Genomic DNA, 6,708 nt, shown 5'->3' with positions numbered 1-6,708 from the left:
ATTGACAATGAGAAAACTATACAACAGAGACAAAATTAGCCCAATTACTTTTTGTGTGTACTATAACAACTAAAGCCGTAATTCCGCTGTAGCACACATCGTGGTGTGGTTGTTGGTGCACTATTTCACTTTGGTATTTGAAGAATTTTAAGTTTAACAAAAATACCAAACTCGAAGGGTTTACTCCAAAAAAAACCTGACAAATCTAAACGCTATCAATCAACGGAACAAGCGGAAAAAAATTAACTGGTAATCAATAGCTTTAAAAACAATAAAATAACATTATACATTAAAATTAGTACATATTTCACACATGTTACAATTATAATCACTATTCAATTACAAACAAACCAAGACTATTATGCAGATAAATATAAATATTGCACTTGTAATACTGTTCCATCAGTGTCAGTTAATTTTGCTTGAAAATGAGGATCTGGCTGGGGTCTCTATTGTTTATATACTTTTTGCCCATTATTATCTTTTCTTCATATTTTAGCATCTCACTCTTGTCTCTTCTGTCAACCCCCATCCACGCCCTCTTAAATGTTATCTTATCATTATTTTCTTTGGTCGGCAGATTCAACTGAAATGTAAAGAATGGAATGGCTGTGCTGTTACAAAATTAACAGGATTTCACAGAAAAAAATATTGTTTAAAGTTTCATTATAAATGATCAATTGTTAGCAAAACAGCAACATAACAAGGCACAGCATGCAGCTAACAAACAACAATCTTCTGCTGATTCTCTGTCTCTGTCTGCTTGGGTTCTATCTTCTACATAAACTCTGAAATATGTGGAAATTAAAAATATTTATAAATGTATCAGTTTACATGAACTGTGTGATATACTAGTATTGAGAAAATATCTATAAATGTGTCAATTCATATTTTCAGAAATAAATACATACATAAAACCGTTCAATTGACGAAAATTTCGTTTAAATTCTGAACAGTAATGGGTATTATAACTAACTCTGTATACATGGTACGTGTTTATGTACGAACGTACACTAGTATCGGGTAGAACCGCGATGAAAATACATAGTTCACATAAATAAAACTAAAGATTGAAAAAAAAAACACAGCAAAATACATTATTTCGGTATTAAGTACTACTTGCTGTTTTGTAGTTTTATTCGTTTAATGTGTTTGAGCTTTTGTTTTAGCAATTTGATATTTTCCGTTTAAAATTTTACTTGGAGTTTGGTATTTTTTTTATTTTACTTTTTTGTGGTCGTATTCTTTTTTTGGAACTCTTCAACAATATTTTTTCGGTTTCCCAATGTTCAGCTCAGCGGTAGAAGCATACTTGATGATTGCATTAAATTATCTCAAAATCTACAATAATAGTGTTACTTATTCGTTTATCCTTCCTTATGCTTCACTGCAAATATTCCAGAAAACGGCATCGTTGTTCTTCTTTATTTTTTGTCTGTTTCTTTTTGTTTGTTTTTTTTAGAAAATTGACTCACAGTCTTCACTTGGAGTGTTAGAGTGGCTCTTAGTCAAAATTAATTTATAACATCCTTATCATAATAGTGATTCTCAATGTTGAGAAGTGCGAATAACACGTAGTCCAAGACCGACCACAGCAGTACAGCCTTTTCACTTGCCCTTTGTTATGTTAATATTGTGAAGCGAACTCGACTTCCTAACAAACAAAAAGTACAGGGAAATTACAAGTTGAAAATTTCCGGTATTTCATTGCTAAATTCCTAAGATATTTGAATCTACCTGTAACAACAAAGGTGTGAAACAAACCTTTCAACTACAAATAATAGTAGATATCTGTTCATTTTTCTTTGAAACCATTGGGCAAATTTCAAATTTACATGGCATGGGATATCATTGAAATATCATAAACATTACTAGTGTGTGAACTATTATTCTCGATTTTCCTTGTACTGAAAAAAAAGATGTTTACTTTTAAATGTGTACTCCAGACGAGTGCAGAACGACTCATTCGTGACGCTTGAATCAAACAAGTATAAAGGCCCAAATAAAGTACGAGTTGAAGAGCATTAAGGATTCAACATTCCAAAAGGTTTTGCCAAATAAAGCTAAGGTATAATTAGTTATCAAAGGTACCAGGATTATATCTATAATTTAATACGCCAGACGCGTGTTTCGTCTACATAAGACTCATCAGTGACGCTCAAATCAAAATAGTTATAAAGCCAAACAAATACAAAGTTGAAGAGCATTGAGGACCCAAAATTCCAAAAATATTGTGCCAAATACGGCTACGGTAATCTATTCCTGGGATAAGAAAATCCTTAGTTTTTCGAAAAAAATAAGGTTTTGTAACAGGAAATTTATAAAAAAAAATGACCATAAAATTGATATTCATGTCAACACCAAAGTGCTGACTACTGGGCTGGTGATACCTTCGGCGACGAAACGTTCACCAGCAGTGGCATCGACCCAGTGGTCTAAATAGTTGTCAAAGGTGCCAGGATTATAATTTAATACGCCAGACGCGCGTTTCGTCTACATAAGATTCATATATATAATCTATTACTGTGGTGGGAATCCTTCAAAGTATTTCGAAAACAAAATAAACGTTTTGTTATTAGTTTGTTTATGATTATGACCATAATGAAGAAGACGGATAATACTGATATGTTTTATGATGAGTTCATTTTCAACCACTGTGTCGATGCCACTGCTGGTGGAGTTTTAATTCCCTGAGTCCAGTAATCAGAACTTATGTGCAGACATGAATTATCATTGATGTGGTCATATTTATGAATTAACTGTATACAAAACTTTTGAAATACTACGGCTTTTCTACCTCAGGAATAAATTACCTTAGCTGTATTTGGCAAATCTTTTAAGAATTTTCGGTCCTCAATGCTCTTCAACTTAGTACTTTGTTTGGCCTTTTTTTTACTTTTTGGGATTCGAGCGTCACTGACGAGTCCTTTGTAGACGAAACGCGCGTCTGGCGTAAATACAAAATTAAGTCGTGGTATCTATGACGAGTTTATTTACTCTACGTTTGTTTATATTGAAATTAATAAACAGTTCTTGCAACGCACTCGAAAAACTGCATATATATAAAAAAAAAATATGATTCGTATTCGAAAACGAAATCATTGCATATTTACTAAGTACATGCATATTTCTGCCAGGCGAGAGATTCGGGTTTTTATAATGCTTTACTTTCTTTTCCTATTATAGTTTTTGTTTCGTGACATTTTGCCATGACATAGCCTTTTTGTTTCCTTGTCCTGCATATTGATGTACTCATTGGTGCGCAATTCGGTGAAACTATTTAGCGCATACTTATATTTTTATGCGAAACAATCCTGCGACGAGACAGCTGAATTACTTGTAAAAAGGTTTAAAATCTACTCACACTGTTGGTTGTTGATTTTGTGGCTGATAAGCTCCGGCTGGTGGACCATAAGCCCCTGCTGGTGGGCCATAAGCCCCGGCTGGTGGACCATAAGCCCCTGCTGGAGGACCGTATCCACCCGCCGGTGGACCATATGCTCCTGCTGGTTGTCCATATGGAGGGGCTGAACCATAGGTCGGACCTTGTTGGTAAAAGCCTTGGCTCATCTTTCTAATGAGGGGAAACAAATATTAATTAGTCTGCCCACGACACAAGTTTAAGTATCATGTAATTAAAGTTTTAAGATAACGTTATACACATATGTGCCGCTCTTTTTATATATGTATATCATTATTCTCAGACTTTTCCTTGTTATCAATAGTACATTTACATCCGGAAATATAAAAATAAAGTGTATTTTTAGTCGGAAATGTTTAAAATATTTGAATAAGCTCGTCTATGAAATAGCAATTTGAAAATAAAAGTTTGCTGTTTTCATGCTTTAAGAGTGTTAAATGTGTTGATGATTAACAAGCACTCACCTTTGATTTCAACTTTTTGTTTGAAATCTTAAATTAAAATGACAGAGTATAATATTGTAATAATCATGTGATGTTATTTTCCGACAATCCTATTTTTAGACGAATGGACACATGATAACGATTAAATTAACGTTATTGTATGACGTGTACATTATAATTGTATACTTGTACCTATGTTTTTAATAAAACATAATATTGATTTACATATATACAACAACTATCTAAAAACATCCGATGAAGTTATTAATGAACACTAACTTGCAGTATTAGCTAACTAACATTTTTTATCATTCTGCCGAATTTATTTTTTAAAAGTGGACATACCTTTTTTCATTAAAATTGAGTTCAGACCTTATTGTATTGTTTCAGATCATATAATTTTGTTCAGATATCATATGTTAATATGAAGATGTATGCTAATTATGTGATAGGCATATCTGTACTTTACGGTTCAGGTCAGAGGCAGAGTAGGGATGGAGGAGGCGCCCCTAACTATGTGGAAAAAATTTGGTTGATCAACTATAGAATCACTGAAGCATGACTATATATCTTTTAAGAAAATTTAAATCTGATAAAAGATATGGAAATGTGACTTCCCTTATTGTTGATTAGGAAAGTTTTTACACAAACCTCGTCCTGAACAAACTTGATGTTGCATCAGCACACCATGAAAAAGGGGGGTCTTTGTAAAGGGTCTTAAATCAGCCGTCCTTTGAAGTTTGATTTTTTAGTTCTGTCATTTAATAGGGGTTCCAATTATTCGAATCTAGGCTTAAAATGATGGCAACAACGAAACAGATAACAGACGGAAACAGCAAATCTAAGTTCAGTATGTTTGTTGTTTTCTAGCAATGATTATCATTCAAGTTTTGGTTGGACTGAGACTACTTCAGCACATTATGCTTCATGAACTGGACAAGAGAACCATGTAATGTCTAAAGATATATCACAAGAATCAGTCTATAAACTAGTTTAAAAAAGTTAATATCCAACATAGTTAATATTATCTTGTTTAATGATGATCCTTAAACATGATTCTCTAGAACTAACATCATCATTGACAAAGTATTTGTTTGTTTTTTTTGGAGGATGTGTTTTTTACTGTGAATTTGAATTTCTATGTTAACCAACTGTCATCTTCTAGCTCATTTTATTCATATGAGAGCGTCTTGGTCCACCAAAGAAATGATTTCCTCCCACTAGATAATTTACAGCTTGATGACTATTTTATGTCCTCAATGCTCTTCAACTTTGTACTTTATTTGGTCTTTTTAACTTTTTTGGATTTGAGCGTCACTGATGAGTCTTTTGTAGATGTAACGCACGTCTGGTGTGATTACAAAATTTAATCCTGATATCTATGATGAGTTTATTTACAACCACTGGGTCAATGTCACTGCTGGTGGAGTTTAATTCCCGGAGGTTATCACCAGCCCAGTAGTGAGCACTTCTGTGCTTACATGAATTATCAATGATGAAGTCATATTTATAAATTAACTGTTTACAAAAAAAATTTAAATACTAAGGTTTTTGTACCTCAGGAATAGATTACCTTAGCTGTATTTGGCAAAACGTTTAGGAATTTTGGTCCTCCATGCTCTTCAACTTCATACTTTATTTAGCCTTTTTAACATTTTTGGATAAGAGGGTTACTGATGAGTCTTTTGCAGACAAAACGCACATCTGGCGTGTTTACAAAATTTAATCCTAGTATCTATGATGAGTTTATTTACATACACCTATTGGACTTGATACTATAGATACAATTACTTACATGTGGTATGTTCATTGAAAAAGATGTACAGTGACCAATATTTGTTAATTTCGGTGTCATTTGGTCTCTTGTGAAGAGTTGTCTCATTGGCAATTATACCACATAGTCTTTTCTTTAATTAGCATAAATCTTTACAAACATCTAGAAACAGCATATGAACTATATTCCCCATTGATACCATATTATAGAATTTGGGTTCCATCTCCTGATTTGCTAGGTTAAGTGTTGCTGATTACAAGGTAGCTATCTAACTTAGTGGTAAAGTTAAAGTCTTATCTTCTAATGTTTTACAGAGGCAATAGACATCTTTCGAGTTCGATGCATTTCCATCAAAAACTCTGGTTTTAGTGAACGTCATTTGTGCGTTTAGGGGCATCGTCACTTCCATTCCAATGTTGAGCGAGTGGTTGGAAAACTATAATTCTATATTGTACGAATTATACGACAAATTGAATTCTCAAAATTGACAATCAGCATTGATGTCATTAGGGAATTGTCATTAAGTACCTACAGAACAACCATTATTTCTAGTTTATCCTGCACAATGACGATCACCAAGACAATAATGAACGTAAATAGTGCAGGGATACAGGCGACCCCCTTTATCTAGTAAATGACGTCATAAAGGCGCGTATAATTGACGAGTTTTTTCCGGTGACGGATGAACTCGAAAGTGGTCTATTATGATTTGTGTATTTACAACTATGAGGGAATCACCAGTTTAGTAGTCAGCACTACTGTGTTGACATGAATTATCATTGATATGATCATCATAAATTACCTGTTTACCAAATTTTGAACTTTTCAAAGTACCAAGGATTTTCTTTCCCAGGAATAGACGACCATACTTGTAATTCTAGGGTCCTCAATTATCCCCAACTTCATATTACATTCTGCCGTTATAACTTTTTTTCAAGCTTTACTGATGAGTTTTTTGCAGAACAACTTGTCTGGTGTACGAAATTTGAATCCTGATATATGTAATTTTTTTATTGATCTATAACATATAATTACCAAGAAATAGATCTAATCCTGACAACTTAACCATG

At 33.3% G+C, this 6,708-nt stretch overlaps 1 long non-coding RNA gene across 1 annotated transcript; it reads right to left on the bottom strand.

The window, feature by feature from the left end:
• Positions 1 to 282: 282 nt before the first annotated feature.
• On the bottom strand, positions 283 to 4,007 carry LOC143048094 (uncharacterized). The gene is made up of 3 exons (XR_012969738.1): positions 3,886 to 4,007; positions 3,365 to 3,574; positions 283 to 788 (listed from the first exon to the last, which is right to left on the bottom strand). It is a non-coding gene; the product is annotated as an uncharacterized LOC143048094 (long non-coding RNA).
• Positions 4,008 to 6,708: the final 2,701 nt, after the last annotated feature.

The sequence above is a fragment of the Mytilus galloprovincialis genome, chromosome 10 (genome assembly GCF_965363235.1).
Source record: "Mytilus galloprovincialis chromosome 10, xbMytGall1.hap1.1, whole genome shotgun sequence".
Classification (NCBI taxonomy): Eukaryota; Metazoa; Mollusca; class Bivalvia; order Mytilida; family Mytilidae; genus Mytilus; species Mytilus galloprovincialis.
The sequence above is the reverse complement of the archived record's forward strand: the minus strand, read 5'-3'. Positions and strand labels throughout refer to the sequence as shown.